The 27,537-nt window shown below is 42.7% G+C and overlaps 1 long non-coding RNA gene and 1 pseudogene across 1 annotated transcript; one reads left to right on the top strand and one right to left on the bottom strand.

Annotated features, from left to right (window-relative positions):
* The first annotated feature begins 457 nt into the window (after positions 1–457).
* Positions 458–10,687, top strand: LOC131992949 (putative nuclease HARBI1; annotated as a pseudogene).
* Positions 1,659–4,704, bottom strand: LOC131992051 (uncharacterized). The gene is made up of 3 exons (XR_009396192.1): positions 4,099–4,704; positions 2,610–2,705; positions 1,659–2,234 (listed from the first exon to the last, which is right to left on the bottom strand). It is a non-coding gene; the product is annotated as an uncharacterized LOC131992051 (long non-coding RNA).
* Positions 10,688–27,537: the final 16,850 nt, after the last annotated feature.

Raw genomic sequence — 27,537 nt, 5'->3', positions numbered from 1 at the left:
CAGCCTCCAAGAAGATGACACATCTTAAATAAAAAAATAATAGGTCAAACAGAATTTTTGTGTTGTTTATTTGTTTAATGTATGCACAGTTAGGGCTACCATAGAGATGACACGAGGCACATGGACTGTGGAATTTCCATCTGTCATCCTAAGTGCTATGATTGGTTGGAAGTTGAAAGACTGGCTGTATTAAGGCTAGAAGAAAGGCACATAATGTACCCTGAAATGCAATTGCCCAGGTACGTCAAAACACCTTATGGCAATAAAAAAATTATTAGAGGGAACAGTTTAATTATCTATTCTTAAAGGTAGTGGGTGTAATGATGACTTAAACAAAAGGTATCGTGATAACTAAGCATTTGCAGCTTGTGAGGGTGCAAAGGTGTCCCTCGTAAAGTCAAATGAGCCAACTGCCTATAAGAAGGCCCAAAGTGTTGTGTTCCCTTCTGCTCTGACAATGGCGTGCCCATTCTTGCGAGGTGTGGTGGATGAGGAAGCACTTGTGCTCAGGAGAGCCTTCAGGCGAGAGAGGATCTTCAGGGACCGGTTGGACCCACTGGCCTTCCCTGATGACCATCTATTTGAACGGTACAGGTTTTCTGCAGATGGCATCAGACTGCTGTCCCTGGATTAAACACCGCACAGCACGGAGCCTTGCACTGAGTGTGGAGCAAATGGTTTGTGTGGCCTTGCGCTTTTTTGCAAGTGGGGGCTTCCTGTACTCAGTGGGGGATGCAGAACAGCTGGACAAGGCCACAATTTGCCGAACAATAAGGAGTGTGTGTCTGGCTATCAAAGCATTGTCAGATGTCTTCATCTCCTTCCCTGGCCACAGAAGACTCCATGACATCAAAGAGGAGTTCTATAGGATTGCAGGTGAGAGAATCTACAAATTACAAGACAACTGTTACACTGTAAACCCGAATAAGTAAGCAGTACTCAAAAAAAGTGAGGCAATCGTTTGCCACAATTTTTTTGAGTTCACAAACTCAAAAGTCAGAGGTAAGCAGAGCTGAAATATTTGAGTTAGTGTTACATGTATTTTTTGTTTACAAATAAATGTAATTACTGATTAATCCAACTCAAATAAAAAAACTAAACTAACTCAAAATATTTGTTCACCATACGATTAAAATTAATTTATAGAACTAAATAATGTTGATTATAAAAACTATTTTATTCAAGTTCAATAAACTCAAAATTTATGTTTTTATTTTTCAAAGATATTAATTAACAGAACAGAATAAGTTTAAGTACAAAAACACATACAAATGTTTTATGAACTCAATATTTATTAGTCTTTTTTTTAATCTTTTAACTAACCAGACCTCAAAAAAATTTGATTTCATAAAACCCCAAAACTTAAAATATTACAATTGCATTGAGTCCTACTAACTAAAAAACAAACAAACAAAAAAAAAACAATGGCAAAAAAAACCCCCAAACATGGTCAATGACTCTTCCTTTTTAGCACATACTGAAACATAGTAATATATATTTGAAAGACAAAAAGCAAAACAAAACCTGGACTATCTGGTTGTAATACTGTAGGGCAACATTATATATATATATATATATATATATATATATATATATATATATATATATAAAAATCCACATTAACATGTACAAAGGTTTACATTTGCTTTAACCTTTGAACTTCAAGGTATGTAGCTTTGGAAAATGAATTTAAACATTTTTTCACCATATAATAAAACAAGAAGCATACCATAGAATAAACAAGAAGTCCTCAGAGGGAAATAAGGTCCCAGCAACTAAATTACTAAAATCTAAACAAAGTTCAACACTATGAACTGTGTTTTCCTTTAAAATGTGAAACTGCATGAACAAATAGGCCTGTGGAGTAACTTCAACACAGTTAAACAGTCGTCAACATGGACACTGTTGTAGATGATGTCATCATCATATCATCAAGTCATTCTTGAGTGTCTGCAGCCTGGGTGACAATTTACCCTCATCCAGACCAAGTACGACTTTCTGAATGAACTCAAAAGTGTTGGTCAGTCCTTGGGGATAGCTCAGATGTAGCGCATAGATTAGGCCGAACATTAAGAGGAATCATCATCAAGTCTGGGGAGGCTGACCACCACATCACCTTCGAGGACAACAGAGGTTTTTACTGGGTGGTAGTGGACTGGACTCATGGTATTTTCGCTGATGGTTGTAAGGAGGGCCACCGTTGCATCTGTGACATCTGGCTCCTCTAAATCATCCTAAAAGAATGAAGAGAGATTATACGCATAAATTAATCATGTCTACTGAAACACAATGGGTACTAAGGGTGTGGGAAGCAAATTATTTAGATTACAGTTAAATGTCATAAAAAAATACTGTGTACACAAGTCCGACGGACCTCTCTTCATTTTACTGCTTTGTCACAGAGAAGGTGAGATGACTTGGAAGTGTGGCATTACAGGGCTATTGACTTATATGATTTTGTCTGCAAAATCAGCACAGACTTTACAGGTTTAAAAACATCTCTCAAAGATTTCACAAAATGTTGATGCAGGTGTTGTCATTAAACAAAATCAAAATATTAATGTCTTAATAATACAGACAGGGCTTGATATTATTTTATTGGGACTTACCACGCATGTTCTGTAAAATCCAGAGATTTCCTCCCGCAGATATACAGGAAGGGCATGTAGGATAGTGGTACGCCTTGTGTACACATCATGTAATTCCTAAAAAAAAAAATAAAAAAAAAGATATATATATAGAGAGACAAAGAGAGAGAGAGACGGACGGACGGACAGAGAGAGACAGACAGACAAAGAGAGACAGACAGATGGACAGACAGACAAAGACAGACAGATAGACAAAGAGAGACAGACAGACGGACAGACAGACGAGGAGACAGAGGGAGAGCGAGAGACAGACAGACAGGGAGGGAGGGAGGGAGACAGACAGGGAGGGAGACAGGGAGGGAGGGAGGGAGACAGACAGACGGAGGAGACAGAGAGAGAGAGACAGACAGACAGACAGAGGGAGAGAGAGACAGCGAGAGACAGACAGACAGGGAGGGAGGGAGAGAGAGAGACAGACAGACAGACAGACAGACAGAGGGAGAGAGAGACAGCGAGAGACAGACAGGGAGGGAGGGAGAGAGACAGACAGACAGGGAGGGAGGGAGGGAGGGAGACAGACAGACATGGAGGGAGGGAGACAGGGAGACAGACAGACAGAGAGAGGGAGAGAGAGAGAGAGAGAGAAAGAGAGACAGACAGACGGAGGAGACAGACAGAGAGAGAGACAGAGAGACACGCACACACACATGCAGCCAAGAAGTATTTCAAAATAAGAGTCCCTTCAGAATAAAAGTCTTTATAAAACTAAAACTTATGATTAACAGAGACATGGCACGACAGGGCCAGAGTAAGTCACACTCAAAATTTCTTTAGAAATTTTCCAGTTTACTATTTGTTATGACACTTTTCAATCTGTAGCCTCACTTAAAGCAAATATTATCTAATAAGGTTATAATATATAGGTTATACGTTATAACAAAAACTAAAACGTTGCTTTTGTGCCCCATGTATTTCAGTTGGGTCAGGGTCAGCTAAACTTAGACTTAGCAGCAGTAGCAGGAGCTAATCAATGGCGCAGGGAAAACATTTTTTTTTAAATTGCAACAGAACAAGAGGACAGTAGTTGCTATAACGCCATGAGTGTGTCTGCTATACCTGCTCAATCTTCCTCTACTATTCAATAATCTTTGGCGCAATTTCAGAGCTCAAGCAGCTAGCACAAGCGATAACTCACTCCACTGAAGCTGGAGTAAAGTGTATGCACGTCCACATAAGCGCGCACACGTGAGCGCCCCTAACGGACGTATGTTCCCGCGCATAATTCAAAAGTTTTCCGTTAACAGTTACTTAAAAACATAGACTACATTACAAACCCAAAACACATTTTTCACTCACAGCACTTGCAGTTACAACACAAATTAGTTTAAGTGCTGCTGTGCATTTTAGCAGAGCCAGTTTTTACAATTACACATTAGCTAAGGTACCGACTTGACTTGTTTCAAATTGCAAAAAATATTTAAACACATTTATTTTCATGTTTAATACTTACATTTAATCCAATGGCGCTGAAACCTGGCGAAAAAAGCAGAAACTCCGATGACAGTAACTCCAACGGCAGTCCTCTCTGTGGGGTAGCGTGTTTCACCTCAGGTGACGCGAGCAGCTCCACACGGGCAGCACAGGAAACGCACGCAAAAATTTCAAAATAAAAGCGCGTGGACACTTCCGGTACAAGCGTGTTTGTCTTGATTTATATTTAGTGTGGATGCCCAGAGGTCATTGTTATTCATTAATATTTGTCAACATTATAATATGAAAATTATTAATTCCTAACATGCAATATATTTATTTTTGCCAATCTGAAATGTAGCAACATATATTGATTCAACAATTCTTCTAACAGTTTTTTATTTACACATGCGATTGATTTATTTGGTCAAAATAGGACATATATGATGTCAAAACTGAAAAGTTTTAAGTACCTATGAACTTATCATTTAAAGTAGTTGTTACATAATCCGTGGAAAAGTTCATATTAATCAAAAAATATCAATTTAGTAAACTCAAAACAAGAAAAAAGTTACCGGCACTTAACATGTTCAAGTTAGTATAACTTCTTAACAAATTTTAAGTAAGCATTACTTAATACAATTAACTAATTTGAGCATTCGGGTTTACAGTGTACCAGTCATAGCAGGATACTCATTACTTTGTGTTACAGGTTCCCCCAATGTCATTGGTGCACTGGACTGCACACACACAAGGATAAAGTCTCCTTCAGGTGCCCATGAGGGGGGGGTTTGTGAATACGAAATCCCTTCACAGCATTAATGTTCAGGTGTTCAGGTTTTTGACATCGTCAATTGATGAAAACTGTTCATTGCTTGTGATGTGCATTGATTGGTTTAATAGTCCTTATGTTATGATTTCAGATGGTCTGCAATACTGACTGTCTGATCAGCAATGTTGTGGCAAAATGACCTGGCTCAGTCCATGACTCCAGAGTCTTTGGGATCTGCCAGCCTTTTCTCTTGACACCATTTGCTGACCCCCAGGAAGCACAGCAGGCCTACAACCATGCCCATGCCAGGAACAGGCCCAGAGTTGAAATTACCTTTGGCCTCCTGAAGGCACACTTTCAGGCCCCGTTCACACGAGGACGGTCTGAACAGAAGACGCAAATGTGGCGTCATGTCTTCACTTTTTATTCCTCGTTTAGACGAGCATTTTCGGGAGGAAATCTGCATGCACACGGTGACGCAAAAGTGTGTGAAATTCGATTGTATGCAGCCAGGCGGCATCACTTAAAGCGATAAGAGCATCTTTGGGCATGCAGAAGTTTTCACGCCACACATTTTCATCAGCTTCTCCTTCCACAAAGTTATCCACCATCCACTAGATCTCCCAGGTCTCGTTTACAGCAGTCTGGCTCGCTTCCGACGAATTGCTGCATCCAAAATGTGATAGAGGTAATTGCAGATCCTTCTCTGTTAAATAATACTATCTCTACATATCCTGTACATTTGGTGGAAAGACTCCTGTAAGTTTATTAGAGCTGCCAGAGCAGCTTGAAGGTCCGACGCATGGAAATAATCCCACATTTGCACAAATACGCGGAGCGTATTTAACTTTTCCACTTTGGAGGGTGGTTTCAGATTTTTGCGTCTTTAAGCCCCCAAAACGCCGTCACCGTCTAAACGAAAGGCACTTCCGATAAAATATTTTGTCGTTTTCACCCGCGAGTGTCCTCGTGTGAACGGGGCCTCAGTGTCTTCACAAATTAAGGGTCAGCCCTTTAAGGGCATGTGTCATTACTGTGGATTGTGCTGTCCTTCACAATGTGGCCTGCCTGAAGAAGGAGAGGGACCGAGTATTAGGGCCACACTGAGGAAGACAACAAAAGTCATAAATATATGAGACTGATTCTTTCTGCGGAAAAGATGTTTTGTCTTGGATCTTTGCATCTTTTTAAAGTCCTGATACTTCTGACAATGTGATGCTGATGTGCCAAAAGATCTCCTTGTTGGTGAAACCTATACTGAAGTACAATTCTACGAAATGCTCCACGGCCCTCATTTTAACAACTCTCCTCCTCTAAAACAACAAGTTAAGTTAGTAATCTGTCATTTTATATATAGCCTTATAGTCTATGGGAAACTGTAAATTATCTAATGATTGCAACATCATCTAAAATAATCAATTATCCAAAATGATTGAAGTGAATGATCAAACGTTTAAATAATAACTTGGTTTGCGTTTGTGGTGACTGCTGACTGTGATAAGGGATGAGATTAAATAGAACCTGGAATTTAGCCTGGTCTGGAGCAGGCTAGCTCCACAGAATAAATCTCCATGGTAACTTATACCATAACATATCCTACAGCCCCCTATCCTGCTTTTGTGCAACCGGATCACGGATAAGTTGAGCCAGGATAACCAACATATCCCGGCTTAATCCTAGAAAACTAGGATATCCTATCCTATATCTATCCTAGTTTTGTGCAACGGGCCCCTGAACAAATCCACATGTCAATATTGACCCATATTTATGCCACACCTTGTTGCCAAGTGGAAGTAACATGTATAATGTATTAACTTTAAAAAATAAAAATAAAAAAGAAATTTGGCAGATATATGTAACATTTTTAGGGCTTTTGGGGCCATTTCCAGGCTCCATACTTTAACAAACTCTTTGATATTTAACCCAATTGACTTCAAATTCTGTCAGTACAATCTTTAGGACTTTGTGATTAAAAGTTGTGCTAAGTGTAATTTGTTGTTAAAGTATGTGGGTGTAGTATCCCTGAGAATTTTGAGTACTGGCCATGTACAGGAAGATGCTCTAACTTCAGTGTACATTGTCGACACTACAACATTTTTGATACCAAGTGTCCAGGGGTTGTAGAAATGTGTGGCACCTCGACATGTGTGAAGGTGTCACAACTTCAACTTCATCACACATGATTAAAACTGGGCTCGTTGAGTCAAAAGGAGTCAGTTTTCCAGCCATACAATTCATCAAATGTAATTTTAATGGACCCTGGTATGCAGAAATATTCAAATACATTAGGCAAAAAAATTTGTGCAGCCTGAAAAAAAGCATTTTTTCCCCCAAAACGGCATTGGATAAGTATAAAGTGGGTGTTTTTATTACGTGCCCAAATAATCCATTTTCATTCAGATATCTCAAAGACCAAAATCAAGGGATCACTTTTAAAATGGCCATGTCTGTGTCTACATTCATTCTAAAGTCAAAAGTCTGAGTGGGGGATCAGGCTGGAGGTGCAGGCTGGCGTTCGGGCGGAGGATGTTGCTGGGGTGCAAAAAAGGGAAAAAAGGGTTAGGTCTCAAAAGGCAGGACAAAAACAGGAATACAGGCAGGTAATGTGTAGGGAGCTAGAGACTAACTGTTAGTAGAGTCTATAATCCAGCGCTGACTGATTGTGGCCCAGGATCTTAAACAGTGTGGGTGATGATCAGATGAGCAGCAGCTGAGAGGCCCCGGCTCCAGCATAGCAGTCTCCCATCAGCGATCAGGCTTGCACACACAGACTAGGGAACAGGGGGAGGAGGCATGACACAGCTACCATTAGCTAACCCCCTACCAGCTACCAGCTGAGCCCAGAATGCTCACCTATGCAGTCTTTTAACATTTCACAAAATTAATTAAACTTTCATTGTCTTAAAGTGCTCTTAGACCAAGTAAAGAAAAGTTTGGAGTTGCATCCAACAGAGACCATTTGCACCATCTGTCCGGGGTCACCACAACTTGATGAGTCAAAACTCATCTCCAAAAATGCCAGGATAATCACCATCAATAGTTTAGTTGAACACAAATAATTAATATCTCTCCTCATTTTATGAAAGATTTCTGAATGCAACATTGTTCATTAATCAATATCTTGTCACATCACAATTTTCAACCCAGTCGCCAGGATGAAACGTTGACTATGGACTTTTCTGCAAATCACAGAAACATCCATAGTTGATGTTCAATACCTTCAATATCAACGTTTTTGTTCACCATCCGTTTACCATCAGCCAAAATACGTTCCATAAACATTTCTCTGTTTCTTCAGCTTTCTGCTAGCAGGAACGCCGAATGGCAGTGGAAAAATAACGTTTTAAGATATATTATGCATTGAAATGTGTTTTGATAACATTTATAGTGAGAAATATGTATATTACTTTAATAATCTATGTTGAATGAATGCACATTACGTTTTATTTGTCACTTATACTGCAACCCCCTCCATTTATTGTTGCTTATGGTTGAGATAAATATATATATATATATATATCCCATATGCGGTGGGCGTTATCGCTGAACCACGTAGTTGAATGTTGTTTGAATCATTCCATTGGATCTGTAACGTTACTTGTGTTGTTTTATCTAACTGCTTAGTGAAGATTTTTCACTAAAAACGTAAATTTCCTCATAAAATAAGTGACAAAATGCCGAGCGCAGTGGTTGCCATAACAACGGTAACGCAGCGTTCTGGCAGAGACTAGTTTCCAGTGTACAAACCTTGTTGCCTTTGTTACGCCCTGGCCTAGGGTAACCAATGAGCAGCATAAATGCTCTCGCCCCCCTTCCCAACTCCCAGAGACAAGCATAAACCGATAGGCAGTCCAATATGATTTATTGTTTACAACAATAAATATTTGCTTCAGGGTGAGCAACAGCCAAAACAACAAACAAAACATTCCTAATTTTAAATCTTACTGACCTGAAAATAAAGACGTGTAAAATAAAATACAGGTTGCTTACCTGACCTCCCTATACCAAAAACAGGAGAAAACAGTGATTAAACAAAAAGGCTACTCACCCCTATCTACTAGGACTACACAATTAACTCAAAGAATCTTTGTTATAAATAACACAAGAACAAAGATCACCACACTATTAATGACAACAGTCAACAAACATTTCCCTCAAAGTCATCTGGCTGGGAGTCAGACAAAGGTCCAAGAGAGAGAGAGGCGTCCTCAGCAGCAGTCCTTTTAACCCATTAAGGCCTAAAGCGCCTGGGAAAAAATGCCTGGAAAACCTATGGGCTTGAAATATGGGCGATTTTCAAATGACCCCCTAAAACCTGAAGTTTTTCTGGAAATTCAACACCTACTAAATAATAGATTTTTCAGCCTCTGTAGCAGCAGATAAAAATGAAATTCAAAAAGTATTTGAGAGCTTATACCAGTGGCTTTCAAACAAAGTTGAATTTATTTGTCCAAACCTTCAATAAAGTTTTTTTAAAATCAACAAACTCAGCAAATGTTACATTTGACTGAATAAAAAATCCTATGCATAATACTAATACATGCCCATTAGCAAGATGCAAACATGATATGACCACTGGAAGAACAAAACATAGTTCTCATTAGCCTACTGTAATAAAAAATAAAAAAATTATCACAATAATAATAATAAATAATAACAATACATTTTATATATTGCACTTTTCAGGGTACTCAACGACGCATAAAGTAATATAAGACATAAACAGTCAGGATTTCTTATATCATCATCACAATCAATTAGCCTATTATTATTATTATTATTAATATTAATATATTATTAACAATATTATTATTATCTCCAGATGGCCACAAATCTGTCTGTTCTTCGGTGAAAATATGTCGTCTAAAAACATATTCCTCATCCATAAATGTCGGTCGATTGCTTCCGAGGGTTCAAAGTCCGGATCAGCAATTAAATCATCGGCACTGTTCTAATCAGATCACTTCCGTCACTTACTTCTGAGCTCCCTCCGCTATAGTCGTCTTCCGCCATGATTTCAAAGTTCTGGAAAAGTCCAATGTTGCATTGTGACACTCCCACATGTATTCTGATCATGATTCTGATGCATTTCATTGGCCAAGAGACCGAAAATAGGTGGAAAAAAATACAAATACTACGAAATGACATATCCGCTGTCCCGGCCTTAATGGTAGAGTGACGCAACAGCGCTCCCGGTTTTAATGGTAGAAATGCGGTAATGCTTTCCCGGCGTCAATGGGTTAAAGCTGTTCAATCAGCTGTGTCCAATCCCACTCAAACCGTAGCTGTATCCCAATGTCAAGGAAGGATGCTCAATCGGCTAGATTTGAAGGACACTACGTCATCGACATCCACCGAAGGACTGTCCCAATGTCGAGGATGCTCCGGAGGACAGAGTCCTTCTTTTGCCCAAATTCCGAGGACGCATGTGTGTATCCTCCGTGCGCTCCGACTACCCATAAAGCATTGCGCACACCGGCCCATTTAAACCGGTGTGCGCAACCGGGATATTTAAAAATGGCGAGCGAACAAACGGCATCACCAGCTGCGCAATATGCATTTAAATGTGAGTAATTTCACTTTACAATGAATATTTGTTATCACATAACTTATAAAACTTGTGTTTCAAGTCAAGCACAACATATGCACAAACAAATGCCAGAATATTTAGCTAAAATGTGATAAAGGTAATCTTGATACATTGCTCATTAAGTTAATTGATGCCGTCTTTGTCGGCAAAAGTTATTACTTGTTAATTCATATGTATGTGTCAGTCTGATGAGACTATGTGCTAAGTATATGCAGCGATGCCATTCAGAAATGTATAAATTTGTTTTATTGTGTTAACAGGGACTAAAGCACAAACAGAGACGTTTATACGTCTCCGTGTGGAGTATCACGGGTGGGAGGGACACCGCCTCCAATGGCAATCGGTGGGAGAAAAATGTTGTGAATGTCTAGGTAGTATATTGTTAAAAAGTTATTGTCATAGCTGTGTCATCAGTTCTGTATCCTCTCTTGTTAAAATAGGACCATAGTGGAGAAAATGGGGCTAGAAGGCCAGGTCACCCACAACCAAGCAAAAAAAGTGGGACAATCTTAAAACAAAGTATAAGGTAAGAGGTTATGTATGGACATGTATATCTTGTTTATCCAAATACTATTGTATAAACTTTTGAGTAAGCCCCGAATGTAAAGATGTAGAATTCTGCATGCCTGACAGTAATACTATACAATAGTAGTGTAATTGAAACATCCTTTTTTATTTTTTGTTGGCACCACATCAACCTAACGCTGGTCTTCACTGGTCTTTAGGAATGTAAGTGTCCTGCCACAGGCCGAGGGACGGAGGACGGCAAGCCCACAGCAGCGACCTGGTCCTGGTTTGTCCTCATGGATGAGGCATTAGGGCAGTCGGCGGCAGTCTCCCCCCGTGTCTGATTGCCTCCATGCCGGAGGACAAACCAGGGCCAAGTCGCTGCCCTACAGATGGGACGAATGTGGAGGACGAAGAGGAGGGAGAAGAGGAGGAAAAAAGACCAAGGAAGAGGGACAGGGAGGACCCCTTCCCCACCCTTTTAAGGGAGGACCTCCAATATCAGCGGGAGGCTGATGTGTGCAGAGCTGCTGAGGCCAAAGAGCGCAGCGATCATTTTTTTGATGTACTAGAGCGAATTGCAAAAATGTTATGTCTTTTGCCTTTTTTATGATATTGGATCACAAAGTCATAAAGTTGAAATACCAAGCTCCACCTTTACCTGCAGCAACATCATTGAATACATTATGCACCAATAATAAAATGACCTTCTGAAATTGCTTTGTTGCAATACTATTTTACCAAAGAAATAGAATGTAGGACACTCACAAGTCATGCAAAATAAAATCTTTACATAACTTTGTATGTTAAACTTTCAGTCTCCGATGAGTATTTTGTTTATACAAGGTAAATGACTGACAGAAGGTATATTAATGGTACAGCTAATGACACTTGTACTTAACCAAGGCATGACATGACTAAATGTCAAATGTACTGATTAAGTTTATCATTTAGTCTCAAGTGTCCAAGAATTATGAGTGCATTCTAATTTCTTAAAGCCCAAGTTAATGCAGAGTCTTGTTTTGCCAGTACCAGACAAACATATTTTGTGTAACATGTCATGCAGAGCTATAAGTCTCCATCTCAGAGGCTGTAATCAGTCTTATCTTACATTACTGAAATGTCATTAACAGTGGAAAAAAAGACCAAGACCAAGTGAGAGACCAAGACATTCTCATGTGATCTATGAACAAAACAGGTCTCAATATAAGAGGTTGCCAACTACATTTTCATACATTTGTGTAGCTATAATTACCTTAATGCAGTGGTACCCAAACCTCTCGAGTACCCTTCGGCCTGCATGTTCTCAACAGTTAAATCAAATGATAAGCATGTTATCAAGCATCTTCATGAGTTATTCATGAGTTGATCCTTTTAAACCAGCTGTGTTGAAGCACGAGGAGATCTAAAACAAGTGAATGAGTGGTACTTGAGGACTGGGAAATACTTCCATAATGCAAAATTAATCTGCACGATTTGTGCAGATTTGTGCAGAACGTGTGTTATATAAAAACAGAAAAGAGGGAAGTATCCATACTTGAGGCTGTAAACAACAACAATGCACAAAAATGTCAAAATAAAGTTTTATTTTCCTGTCCATTTAAATAATGTAGTTGACATTAAATCAAATCAATTTTATTTATATAGCCCAAAATCCCCAATTTGCCTTGAAGGGCTTCACAGACTGTACATGGTACATCATCCTCTGTCCTTAGACCCTCACACCGGCCAGGGAAAAACTCCTTAAAAAACCCTTTTAACAGGGGAAAAAGAAGAAGAAACCTCAGGGAGAGCGACAGGACGGACATACGTGCAATAGATGTTGTTGTACAGATCAACAGAGTAGAATAGAGTAGATAATTAGCCAATGTCCAGATGATGTAGAGGCAGCCTGGTGAATTTAAGACTGCAGACAGAAAAACAAAGTATTAGGTTTGTCCAGCGGGACTGGTGAGATCATTTTATAAATTACAGGTACTACTACAGTTAAGCCAACATAACTTAAGTAAATACAAACTAAACACTACTGTGAACATGCCCCTGTGATTATGCATAGCTGAAAGTAAAATGTGGAATTCAGATGCAAGCTTGGAAGTGTCAGCCACACATTCACCTGGGAAAAGTAATCATGGTCAATGGGTGCCAACTGAAGTGCTGACACCTCATTGACCAGAGCCGTACGCCATGCTGCTCCACTCTGGCTGTCCTCAATATCCCGCTCAGCAGGTGGCTGATTATCCTTCTCCAGGACAGCATCTTCCAGAAGGTCACCAACCCCGACACATATATATTGTGTAAAACAACACATGCAGTCACCACCTGAGGCAAAACACAAGACAAAACTTTGTTCATATACAAGGAATCAAGAATACAATTACTGTTAAGTCGTGTTTGAAATTGGATATCAGAATTATTTGTTTATTAACTGCTTTACCAAAGATATTTTGGAATACTACATTACCTTTGGGACAAAGTGAGTATGTACTTCAAGTGCTTCTAAAAAGATGCACCTGAAGCGAGTTTTCAACACTCCAAAGGCCCGCTCAATGATTGCCCGACCCCTGGAGTGATGATTATTGAACCTTTGTTCTGCCATGCCTCTCACTGGCCGCTTATATGGTGTGATAAGGGCCAGGGGTTCCTTTAGACATGGATAACCACTATCACCTAGGAGGAAATACCCAGGTGGAGGGTAATTCCCCCTAGTGTAGATGGGGCTGTTCTTCAAGATGCGTGCATCATGCACGCTTCCTGGGTAACCCACAAATATGTCAATAAAGCGACCCTGATGGTCACAGACTGCCTGGAGCACAATGGATGGAAACAGCTTCCTGTTCTGGTAGTCGTGACCATCAGGGCCACCTGGATTCTTAATCCTAATGTGGCAGCCATCTATTGCCCCCGCTGCCTTCGCAAAGGCCTCTTCCTCTTCCTCTGTGCCTGGGACACGGACCAACTTTGGCAGGATGGCAACCACCTCATCTGCCACCCTGTGGATGACCCTGTGGACGGTTAACTGAGGCATATCAAAAACCCTGGAGACAACCCTGTAGGCAGAGCCACTGGCCAGCCAGAAGAGGAACACCAATGCCTCCAGGGTTGGGCCCCAGCCATGCTGCCTGTCCATTTTCAGGGCCACCAGGAGCTGCTGGATGGCTTCCCTGCCCAGCCGGAAGTCTGGCCGAGTGTCCTCCCCCGCAAAGAACCTCTGCAGTACTGGCACTGTGAGGTTCATAATGCAGTAATGACGGGCCTGCAAAATAGAGATAATGGAAGGTTTAAGTTTTAGCATTATAGAAAGGAAACAGGTCCACTATAACACCGCGACAGAGAACAGTGGGCCAACAGTGCGCTATTATCTGTAATTTATTTTAATATAAATGTTGTTTTTTATTGTACTGTCTGTAAACAACAGAAATAAACACATCACATCACAGAAAACATCTCCATGGTGAGTTATGCGTCTGCTTTTATGAAACTGAGTCGCGGCCAAATTCAGCCAGGATCAGTGAAATATTCAGCATTAATACACTTTTGTGGCCTTTACTGGCTTAATCATATGGGCATTCTGTAAACATAATAATGCATCTATCCAAATCTTTAATTTATAGTATTACCTGCCTTACCACGTCGTTGACAAAGGTGCCAACAGTATGTGGCAGGTTGAGCGTTGCTCCTCCTCCACTCAGGTGATTTCTGGTGGGCGGATTGCAGAGTGGTTTCACCTGTGTAAGTGCTGCGCCTTCGCTGGCTCGCACACTGCTGCCTGGCACTCGTGGTGAGGACTCGGTGTGGCGTGCGTTGGTTGTTGGCTGCTCCGGTCTTCTTGGCGTGCTTCAGTCACTGGAAGGTATGTAGGCATGATGCTACTTTCGTGCAATTTTATTGCACGTTATGGTGTGACAGCTGCCGTGATTTTGTAACTTTCCAGTGCTGTTGGCTGTGTTGTTCGGGGGCAGCATGGTGAAGAGTGAGGGGAGTGTGGCGTCCGCTCTGTACTGTTACCGCAGCCGGTGATCAGTTTCGGGGGCGTAAAGCTCTCTTCGTTCGGGTAAGCGTGCTCTTTTGTTAACCTGCTGGTTTGTGTTAGCTTTGTGCTTAGCCGTCTGCTCTCTGTCCTGCTGTAGCTGTTGAAGCCGCAGCGGCTTTCCCTCCTTGGCTTCCTCCTCCTGTGCTCCGGTGAAGCTGCCCTGCACGGCTCTGTGACGTATCCTCCACCCGGCTATCCCAAACGTAAACCATCCACGGCCTTCGGTCCTGGTGCGGCCGCTTCGTCGTCGCCATCCACTCCGTCTTCGCCATCTTCGGCTGCCCCGGCACCGTTGCATTCCACACAGTCCTCAGCGGCGGCTGCGTTCCCACGCAGCGCTAAGTTCTCTGTCCCACCACAACTCTTATCGGTTTGGTTAATTGTCTGCTTTTCCTTTTGTCTCTTTTGTGTTTGTGTTCTTTGGTTCATTTCTTTGGGGTTAAATTGATATATATTTTCCGTTTTAGTTTAACATATAGCTGTTGGGTTTGTGTTTGGGGTGATAGATACGCCTGAACCCCACCCACCGCTAAATTTCGTTGTTTTGTTTCATTATTTGTCTTAAGAATTAGTTGGTTTTCTGTATATTTGTATTTGGGTTTAAATATTTGGATGATCAGTTCTGTTTCTGTGTGTGTGTGGGTGTGAGTGCTGTGTGTGTATGTATGTGTGTTGTAATATAGTCCTCAGTTTTAATTGATTGACATACCTGAGTGTCTCACACAACAGTAGTGTAATTTTGTGTTTCTTTTGAGTTTCCAGGAGCTGGTGCAGCGGGCGGCAGGCTTCCCCTTGTGGTGGTCCCCTTCTCACTCCCTCCTAAAGTTCGGTGTGGCACGTGGTGATTTGGTTTGTAGTGATTCTTTCTTTTGTAGTTCGAGTTGTTAGTCTGACCGCCTCGCTACAGCCTAGCTCTGTGCCTGTTGTGTTTATTTCTACTGTGGTTGTGACTTTGATTTGACACTTCAGTTGTTGTGGAGATCCCTGAGCTCTTTTAATTTTGATTTACTGCAAATAAATACTTTTTGATATCTTTTGTAAGTCCGTCTCTCGTCCTCTATACTTTCGTGTAACGAATCTGTGTGACCTCTGGTTGGCCAAAGTACAGGGCCAAGGGTGTATTTCCTGGGGTGCAATTCCCCAGGTGGCGTTGTCGAGCAACTTTCCACTCCCTCTCTCCATTCCGCCACAAGTAAACCATTCTTCTCCTTTGGGCCGATTGACGCCGAAACATTTCATTCCTTTCTTCCTCCTCTTCCACAAATATGTGGAAGAGCGCAGATGATAAAGCCATATCCATGTTGTGAACTGATTTTGAAATTGCCATGCTGAATTTAAGCAGGACCGTCCAATTACGCAATGACGCACAGCTGCACATTCCGAAGGCTGTCCCATTTGTGCGTTACACCAGAGAGAGGAAGGACTCTGGCCTCGCCTCCGGAGGACCCGACACCGAAGGAAGGATCCTACCAAGGAAGGATCCTTGACATTGGGATACAGCTCATGACTCCAACCACCACCTGGGAAACAGAAAGGGGAGAGACAAAGAACACCGAGCAGCACCTCCTCTGGCAGGGAGGAACACCTGCACCAGGCACTGCAAGGGACAAAACATTAAACCATATGACCCCTGGTCATAACAGGCCAGTCTACATTTAATGAGGTCTGTATTTAACTGCTAAACTACACTATAAAACAACATTATCTGTAGGTGGTATTGATCCAAATGTGACCTTAATTTAAGTGACAATAAATCACGTCATTCCGAGAATTTGCAGCCTGGACAGAATTGACTGATGCACAGCTTCTACCAACAGCAGAATCTTTGACCAAAATAAAAGTCATTAATTTCATCCAGCCATCTTTAATTGACACGGTTCATTGATGGGTGTCCAAAGAAAACGTAGTCACACTTGTAGACTGCTGTATCTCAAATTTTAATAATTCATTTATTAATCATACAATAGAAATTATGACGTCAGTATACGGTACTCGGCGCCGGAGCAATGGCTCTGCTAGGCGCCATTGACGCTCAGCGCCAGTCACAATAGCGCCACCGCGAGTGCCGGCAACGTAATGACAGCAACAGTTGAAAGAACATAAGGAGTTGTAAACAGATTACTATCCGGCTGTAAAAGTGTGTATTGTCTCTCTATTCACACTCTGATCATTGTAAGCTGTATACTGAGAAATAGGGAGCCATGTTTCGTATTAATTCATATTTCATTTGAGATAAAATGTGGATTCTATTTCAATTATTGACAAGAATAAAAAGTGAGGAATCAGAACAGTTAGACTGCCAGCCAAAATCCGATTTTTAGCCCATCCAGATTGGAACTGGATGGCTATTTTGAAGTCTGAACAGTCACAAATCACATGGAATCCGATTTTTGCAGATCGGATCAAAACCACCTTCGGGCGGTAGTTTCAAATCGCATTTGGACATGGATACAGTGCCAGAGGAAGATAAAAAGTTTAAAAACAAAATATAAAGAAATCAAGGACAACAACAACAAAAGTGGGGCAGGGCGAAACAATTGCCCCTTTTATGACTTGTTGGACAGCATCCTTGGGGACAAGCCCAGTGTTGGCCCACTGATGGTGCTGGACAGCTCTGCTCCCAACGAAGAAGGCGAGGAGGAGAATTTGAATAGCGGCGATGCAGGTGAGTAACGCTAGGTTAAACTGCTGTGTACTGGCTAATGTAATGGTATAGTAAAGTTGGCAACTTATCTCACATAGGCCCACTTACTTGATTGCATGTTAGCTGCAGCTAGTGCTTATTACTCAGCTACAACTCGAGTTACTGTTAACGATGCTGAAGTTAGCATGTTTCTTTTCCAGCTTTGACAAGGTCCAGATCCTAAACCAATAACGTTACCGAAGGAGACTCCACAGTTTTATGAAAACACACTTTCAGATTTGTTAAACTAGTATTCTAGCTGTGAAAGTTTTAAAAAAGGTACATTTGTGGGAAAAGTCTAGGGAGGAGTCTAGAAATGTCCCTTTCTTGCATTTTCCCAAATAGCATAAAGGTTTCACAAATCTGAAAGTGTGTTTTTATGAAATTAATCACACTTGTAATCCAGTCCTGGGGCCCGTTGCACAAAAGTAGGATTAAGACATCCAGGATAAGTGACTGAGCCGGGCTCAAAGAATCCAAAACAACAGCGTCCAGGCTCAGTTGGTTGCACAAAGCCCAATCCAGGATGAGCAGACATTCATCAAGCCAGGTGAAACCTATCCTGGATAAGTGCGCGCTCGCGGCTCCCTCAGATAGACCCCGCCACCGATCACAGATTCACTGATTCACCATGGCAAGTAGAGCGGCTTACTTTTCCCCGTCGGAGGGAGAAATCCGGTTGGAGGCATACGAGGAGGTAAAACACATAATTAAAAAAGAAAGGCAACACCGCCACAGTGATAAAGCAAAGAGAAAACGCGTGGCAAAGTATTGCTGACCGCCTGAATGTGTAAGTAGTGCACAACTACACACTCACCGCTCCGCTGAAACTTCACAATTACAATCCAAATAGTTAATTCACATCTCCAAAAACGCAGTTGTACTCTGACTATGAATGAGTTGAATTTTTAATTGAAATGGACTGTAGATATGACTGAAATTGTGTAAATATAACTCCACCAGACTGTATTATTCTTTGATAAATAGATGAGCTAATAATAGTAATAACAACTTTAATTTATGTAGCGCCTTTCAAAGGACCCACGGTCACTTACTGACTTCATTGGATTTCCTTTTGGAATAGATACATTTTCTCTTTTCTTATATTTAGGGTGTAGCCTATGTGTCTTCATCTGTAAGAAAAGATAAACAATAGCTACTCAATAAAATTGAGGCAACAGATTGCACGCAATATTATTAATTAAATCTAACTACATTACAAGTTGAGTTAATAACAACTTAACAGGACGTGTCTGTCAATTAAAAACGGACTAATTCTGTTGTGTTGAATTCATTCAAAATTCTCTTGATTTAGAATTACATACACATAAAGATGATATTTAATGTGATCAAAATAAGCAGATTCTATCTCAAACATTTTTATATTAAAGTTACTTAAACAACTGCCTCAAAATTAAGGACACATTTATATTTAATACACTTGATCAAATATATAAAGTAAAATGAAATGACTACAGAATAATTTATTACAGTGTCCTTCCCCGGCCACAGAAGACTCTGTGACATCAAAGAGGAGTTCTATAGGATTGCAGGTGAGAAAATCTACAAATTACAGGACAACTGTTACCAGTCATAGTAGGATACTCATTACTACAATTGACGAACACTGTACATTGCTTGTGATGTGCATTGATTGGTTTAATAGTCCTCATCTTATCATTTCAGATGGTCTGCAATGCTGACTGTCTGATCAACAGACATGGACGGAGCCAGGCAAAATGGCCTCAGTCCATGACTCCAGAGTCTTTGGGACCTCTGAAATCTGTCAGCGCCTATCACAAGGTGAGCCACACAACCATTAATAACCACTTTTTACATCATGGCTTTGTCAAGAATGTCACTCTGTTTGAGGTTGTAATGATGAGATTTTGTGCGGACAGGTGAATTCTCTGGTGTGTTGCTGGGAGACAGGGGGTCTGCCTGCCAGCCTTTTCTCCTGACACCATTCACAGACCCCCAGGAAGCACAGCAGGCCTACAATCATGCTCATGCCAAGACCAAGACCAGAGTTGAGATGACCTTTTGCCTCCTGAAGGCACGCTTTCAGTGTCTTCACTGTCCTCCACAATGTGGCCTGCCTGAGGAAGGAGAGGGCCCCCAGAAGGCCCCCAGCCATGGACTGGAACAATACTGCAATCTTCCCTGATGACAACAGTGGTCGGATGGTGAGGGACCAATATGTGTTAAATTATTTTAGTTAATATGCATGCTTTAAATTTAAGTTAAATATGCCCTGCAGTGGCAGAGGAATTTGTGTGCTTTTTTTATTTATTTTTTTATAGATTTGGCCTCTTATGATGATTGTGCTGTATACTGTGTGTATACAAGCTTGCAGGGAGGCTACTGCATCATTTGTCTGTTCATTCCATGTGTATGGATTTGTCCTGCATTTATTTCAGTGTGCAGACATGCAGGGTGTATTATATTCAGACCTTTGAATGTGTATTTATCATTGTGTTGTATAATATACTTTGATTCTGTGCTTTCTATCTTGAAGAGTCACTGTGTCTTCAGTTTTGAAAGGAGCCGATGTTTTACCTGTTTTGATTTATCCTTATTCAATAAAGGAACATAATGTTACACTTTGTGTATATATTTATTTATATGGGATGTGTATTTTATACGACCAAGTTTTAGGGCCACACTGAGGAAGACAACAAAAGTAATACATTTATGAGACTGATCCTTTCTGTGGAAAAGATGTATTGTCTTGCATCTTTTTAAAGTCCTGATACTTCTTTTTTTAAGATAATTTTTTATGGTATATTTCATGCTTTATTGAAAGTGACAGATAGAAAAGGGGTGACAGAGGGGAGGACATGCAGCAAAGGCTGGGTTCGAACACAGCTCTGCTGCAGCAAGGACTTGGCCTTAATGATAACGTTCTACCAATGTGAGCCACTGGGACACCCCAAAGTCCTGATACTTCTGACAACGTGATGCTGGCTGATGTGCCAAAAGATTAAGTATCTCCTTGTTGGTGAAACCTATTCTGAAGTACAATTCCACAAAAAGCTTCACGGCCCTCATTTTAACAACTCTCAAGCCTTATAGTCTATGGGAAACTGTAAATTATCTAATGATTGCAACATCATCTAAAATAATTAATTATCCAAAATGATTGAAATGAATGATCACAAACGTTTAAATAATGACAGTGGGTCTAGTTCTATGTGATAACAATGTGTAAAGGGCAGTGGAATAACTATTGGTGTCCGTTTGTGGTGACTGCTGACTGAGATAAGGGATGGGATTAAATAGATCCTGGAACATAGCCAGGTCTGGGGCAGGTTTGCTCCACAGAATAAATCTCCATGGTAACTTATACCATAACATATCCTACTGCCCCCTATCCTGCTTTTGTGCAACCGGATCACGGATAAGTTGAGCCAGGATAACCAACATATCCCGGCTTAATCCCTTATCCTAGTTTTGTGCAACAGGCCCCTGGTCTGACATTCCTGATAGAAACCTGTAAGATAACTTCAGTGTTGTGTTACTGCTATCATAATGTTATGTTACAACTAACTAATAGGCTTTATGCATGTGGGGGGGGCGTGGTGCATCAGCTGCAGGAGAGAGGTGTGGAGAGGGCTCAGGAGAGCAGCGCCAGGTGAGAGTGATTGACACAACTGCATGGCATTAGCTAATCACTCTCTCCCTTTTAAAACACAGTAGCGTGCTGGACCTGGGAGGAGAGATGACTGGAGCACACACACTCCAGAGCAGTGTCAAGCTGACGGAGCACGGCAGCAATAAGCCTGCGAACGGCTCTGTTATATTGTTGTAGTCTGTGAAATAAAAGTAATCTGAACTGTTATTATTGTACTCCGTGTCATATCTGCTGAGAAGAAACTCACGGTGGCTCAAACTACGCCACATTGGCGCCTGAACAGGGACTCAGCAGAGATGTCGGAGCCACAATCGCCAGTGACCACGCTGGCGCAGATGCTGGCGGAGGTTGCAGCTATGAGCCGGGACCAGGCAGCGCTCAACAGGCAACAACTGGCCGCTCTCCAGTTCCAGGCGGAGAAACAAGCGGAGCTGCTGGAGGTGATGGTGAATCGTGTTGGGGGGGCGTCGTCAGCCCCCTCGCTCGCTGGTGTCACGCTCCAGAGGATGGCGGCCCATGATGACCCTCAGACGTACCTGGAAATGTTTGAGGCGACGGCGACGGCGTGCAACTGGCCGGAGGAGGAGTGGGCTGTGCGCCTGCTTCCCCTGCTGTCGGGAGAGGCGCAGACGGCGGCCCTCGCCCTACCCGGACCCTCCCGGTGCCGGTTCGGGGACATCAAGCGGGCAGTCCTGGACCGTTTGGGGTTTTCCGCAGAAGACCAGCGGCGCAGGTTCCGGGGGACCAAGCTGGGTCCCGCTGATCGACCATTCGTTTACGCACAACTGCTGAAGGATGCGGCGACCAGGTGGCTTCAGCCGGGGAGCTCTGCGGGCGAGGCGCGGCTGCTGGAAGCCGTAGTTTTGGAGCAGTTTGTGGAGGGGCTCCCAACGGCCACCTCGGACTGGGTGCGCTGCCACCGCCCGGCGGATCTGGCGGCTGCCATAACTCTGGCGGAGGACCATTTGGCTGTTCTCTCCTGGGGCCGGGCACATGAGGGTCGGCCAGCCTCTCCCGTCCGTCCCATACCGGCGCCCCGCAGGAGACCGGTGCCGGGTCCCCAGCCCTCCACGCCCGCTAGACCCTCTACTCGCCCGCGCACTAATCCTCCCTCTCTTTTCTATCCTTCCCAGGCTCCAGCCGCTACGGGCGCTGCTCTCGACCCACAGAGGGTTCCTCAGGCGGCAGGGCAGGAATGCTGGAGGTGTGGACAACCCGGACACTTCCGCCGAGAGTGTCCACTCATGGAGGTCGGTCAAGTGGTCCGGGTTGTCGGACCTCCAGCACCCTCCCCCGGTCTAGGAGGGACGTACAGCGTTCCGGTAAGGATCCAGGGTGGTACACATCAGGCAATGGTGGACTCTGGCTGCACGCAGTCTATAGTTCACCAGAGTCTGATTCGACCCAGGGCATTGATGGAGGCGGGCTGGGTGGATATTAGGTGTGTGCATGGGGACATCCACAGATACCCTGTAGTACCAGTGGAAATTCGGTTTAAGGGAAAAAAGCATAGTGTAAAGGCTGCGGTTAGTTCCCGCCTGACGCACCCCCTGATTCTGGGTACTGATTGGCCGGGGTTTGACAGATTAGTGGGACAGTGTGTGGGGGTGCGTTCACGACCGACAGGGACATGGGATATGTGCGCTGTGCTCAGTGGTGACGCGAGGTTGTCCGACACTGCAGACGGGGAGGGGGCTCCACCGGAGGCTCCGCAGGTGCCCGTTTTTGCCTCCATGGAAGATTTTCCACTCGAGCAGTCTCGTGATGATACTCTACGCTTTGCCTTCGACCAAGTGATAAAAATTGATGGTCACATGGTGCGCCATAACGTATCCCCACTTCTCACTGCGCAGGGACAGATTATACAGAGTGAGTCGTGACACTCAGACAAATGACATAATTACCCAGTTGTTGGTACCAAAAAGCCGCCGGGAAATGGTTTTCCAGGCGGCTCATTTTAACCCGATGGCTGGGCATATGGGGTATGAAAAGACACTGAACCGTGTAATGGCCCGATTCTATTGGCCAGGCATTCGGGCAGACGTGCGCCATGTGGCGTAGTTTGAGCCACCGTGAGTTTCTCCTCAGCAGATATGACACGGAGTACAATAATAACAGTTCAGATTACTTTTATTTCACAGACTACAACAATATAACAGAGCCGTTCGCAGGCTTATTGCTGCCGTGCTCCTCCAGCTTGACACTGCTCTGGAGTGTGTGTGCTCCAGTCATCTCTCCTCCCAGGTCCAGCACGCTACTGTGTTTTAAAAGGGAGAGAGTGATTAGCTAATGCCATGCAGTTGTGTCAATCACTCTCGACTGGCGCTGCTCTCCTGAGCCCTCTCCACACCTCTCTCCTGCAGCTGATGCACCACGCCCCCCCCCACAATGCACAACTCCTCTACTTCCTGAACTTAAGTCAGCTCCTTTATTTCTTGTCTGACCTCAGTACACAACAATGGTCAGACACACCTGGATTGATAAATTGGTCCAATAATGTAAAACATGACATAAAAGAGCTGTCTTAAATTCAGGAAGTGGTGTGGCTGTGCATAATGCCCATTAACTAATACAATTGTTAAAGCTACCCATATCACTTCTGAACTGCTTGAACTCAAACTTGGTATCTATCCATGTTTTCCTAGATGATTCCACACATTCTGAGATGGCTGATGCATCAGTGTCAAACATCAGAAGTCCAAGTCCAGCTTCCTCTGTGAGTGAAACTTCTGGACACTCCTCAACCCACACTGGAACTCCTACCATCACCCCTGGAAGTGGAAACACCTCTGGAAGTACTTCAGAATGTGGTAAGTCATATTCATGAACATGTTATGATGCATCACATCAATTACTAGCTACTGATTAATTATCAAGTGATAATTTATGACAGTCTAGTAGTTGCAATTTTGATTTTGAGTGATTGAAATATCTGCTGAAAGCAACGTGTCATTAATGTTGGGGTTGTGTGTTATGATTACCTTCATGACATAATATGTTGCACTCAAGAAGTTTCATTAAGTTAAAGAACAACCTGCTTAGTAGTTACAGTACTGTAGGTTCACAAACCATGGATTTATGTATATAACTAACCAACACTTGAAGGGGTATACACACAGAGAGACACTTTAGGAGGGGTATACAGACAGACACCAGGGTAGACGGACAGATCGACATACACAATTGGTAGATATATTGTAGACACAGAAGGAGCGGTAGACAGACAATAAAAGGGTTTAAAAAAAAGAAGCAAAATTGGTCTATAACATCTATATCCTTTTCAGAGACCACAACAAGCCGTAAGCAAAAAAAAACAGATGGAGGCAGCTTTGGATGTTTTTGCTAAAAAAATGGGTGAGGTGCTGGAAAAGGACAATCATGTGTTACTCCAGATGCAGGCTGCACAGCACCAACATGAAATGGCGATGATGACCTTTCTTGGTCAGCTCATCAAGGATGGACCTCAGCGCTGTCCATCAGTTCCTCCCAGCCACCACTCTTCCTTTCTCCCAGGAGCCTCACACCAACCACCACAGTTCCAGCCAGTATTACCACCTTATCAACAGGGGTCTCGCACCCAGCAGCACACATATCTGCCAGGTATATCTCAGCCACTACATACCCTACCTCAAACATCTTATTTGCAAGACCTCCTAGACGACCAACTTACTTTTCCTCATGATAGCCAAGTTTAGGTCAGCCAAACAACTAGGCAGTTTCTGATTTTGCAGTTGAAGCTTTAAAGTGAAGCAAACCGTTTTAGGAATGCAAACTTGTTCAATAATACAACATATGAGTTCAAGTATTCAATTAAGTTTTATTACATAAATGTCACATTTTGTTTACAGGAAAAAGTTTTTTCACAGCCAATGAACAACAGGAAGTTAACTGTGAATGTACTTTGGATGTTTAAGTTGCACTTTAATGAAGACAAAGTAAAAAACAGGTGTAATCCGAGTTAGACACTTCACAGAAAAAGTAAAAAACAGGTGTAACCTTAGTTAGACACTTCACAGAAATAGCGTGTAAGTGCTTCCCTCACTCTCCGTGGCCCGACGAGGTTGTAAGTGTTGTCATTGGACTCTGTCATTGTTTGTTTACATTTTCCTGTTTTTCTTTTCTAAAATAGTGTTATTCTGTTTAGTACAACAATAAAGGTGTAGCCTTTGGGGAAGGGGTGGGGGGTGTTACAGTCAACGCCATTGGCTGAGGCATTGCGTCATCAACGTACATCATAAAAGCCACTCCCATTGGCCCAGGTGTTTCTTTACAGTGAAAGCAGATGGTCGCTGTGCACCTTCGAACTCAACAATTTACAATCCGAAAATCAGCGTTCACCAAATTGCAGGTAAGTTCGGTCAGCCCACAGATCCATAAGTTAATTTTATGTTAATTTATGCATTTATAGCGTTTGCCGTTTTAGCTTTATTGTGTTAATATACCTCAAACCTGTTGTTGCTACAATTAGCATTACATCTGCTAACGTTAGCTTTTGAACATGACAGCAGCACAGCAGGGCTAGCAGCACAGACCAATATACAGGCGGGGGGAGGGGGTGCTTCAGACACAGCCACGTGTGGGTTTGCAGCCAAATGCATAACAATTTAGTGCAGTGGAGTACTGTATTGTAAAGTTTTAGTTAGGTGTTTCTAAATCCTTTTTTCTTAAAAATAAATTGTAACCCTGGGATTCCACTGGATGCGTAATGACTCCGAAAGGGGTCTGTCCGCAACGGCTGCGTATCTATCTACTGCGTAGCCTCTTGTTAACAAGCCTTAGCGATCTCTGTTTGTTTACAACAAGCACCGGAGTGAGCGGTGTCAGTGATGTGAAAAGACGAATGAAAAACTCTAACCTGTTGATTTCAGGTCTTCAAGTTATGAAATACAATCCGCCGTGAACCCGAGGTATTTTATTTTGAAAATATACCGGATGTTTTATTTTGTGTCTGTGCACGATTTCCTGTCCCGAACGATCTGTTCTGTGCTGAATTTATGCGCCGTGCTCCGTCGTCCGACAAAAATAGAAGCTCTGCGCAAGTGTTGCGAGGGCTGTCGGATGGCCATGCGTCGTCGGACTCATTACGCAGCGGATCTGTAGTCGGTGGAATCTCACACATTGATTATAATGGGTGCGTAACGGCTCCGACGACGGATCTGCAGCCGTTACGCATCCAGTGGAATCCGGGGGTAAGACTAAACTGACTTGTACTGCATCCGTGTCTACAGATGGCTAAGAAAATGAGAGAATGGCGGAAACGCCAAAGAGACATGGATGAACTTCTGCGTTATGACAGCGAAGATGAACATCAGAGCAGTGACATTAATAGCGATGTTGTGCCTGGGAGTCAGAGTAGTTATAGCAGTGTGCCTGGGACCCCACACAGTTTAACAAGTGACAGCGTTCCTAGTTTGGATTTTGACACTGATGTGGACTATTTGTCTACTGACTCTGAAAATGAACCAAATGATGATGAAGCTGAAGTGATCGGCAGCCTTGAAGATGACCTTAGGCAGTGGGCTACATAGCACAAAGTGACACACAGAGCACTCAATGGGTTATTGTCCACGTTGAGAAAGCAAGGGCACCTATTGCCTGTGGATTGCCGGACACTCCTTGCTACACCACAACAAAACACAACAGAGCCTAAATGTGGGGGGCACTACAAGTATTACGGCTTAGAAAAGGGAATCTGTCGTTACCTAAGTTTGATGGACAATAATGATGTGCACCTCACTGTAAACATTGACGGCATCCCACTTTTAAAAAGTAGTGGAGTCCAATTCTGGCCAGTACTGGTGAAATGTGGCCATTTTGATCCCTTTATTGCAGCAATGTTTAGTGGAAAAAGTAAGCCAAGTCCACTTGAGGACTATCTGAAAGACTTTTTGACCGAGTACAAACATCTCAAAGACAATGGTATAGTTTATAAAGGTCAGACCTACACTGTCAATATTGATGCTCTCATCTGTGATGCGCCAGCAAGGGCATATCTCAAATGTATTAAGGGTCATACTTCGTATGAGAGTTGTGAGAGATGTACAATCAGCGGTACTTGTGTGGAGGGAAGTATGGTATTCAGTGAACAGCAATGCACTTCTCGAACAGATGACTGTTTCTCTAGAGTGGAGTACAAGAACCACCAACTGATGTCAGCCCCTTCATTGCTGCAGGAATTCCTTGTGTCAGTTCATTCGTGTTAGATTACATGCATATAGTCTGCTTGGGAGTAGCCAGACACCTGTTAATTTACTTGACTCGTG

Source organism: Centropristis striata, chromosome 19, assembly GCF_030273125.1.
Source record: "Centropristis striata isolate RG_2023a ecotype Rhode Island chromosome 19, C.striata_1.0, whole genome shotgun sequence".
In the NCBI taxonomy this organism is placed as follows: Eukaryota; Metazoa; Chordata; class Actinopteri; order Perciformes; family Serranidae; genus Centropristis; species Centropristis striata.
The sequence above is the reverse complement of the archived record's forward strand: the minus strand, read 5'-3'. Positions and strand labels throughout refer to the sequence as shown.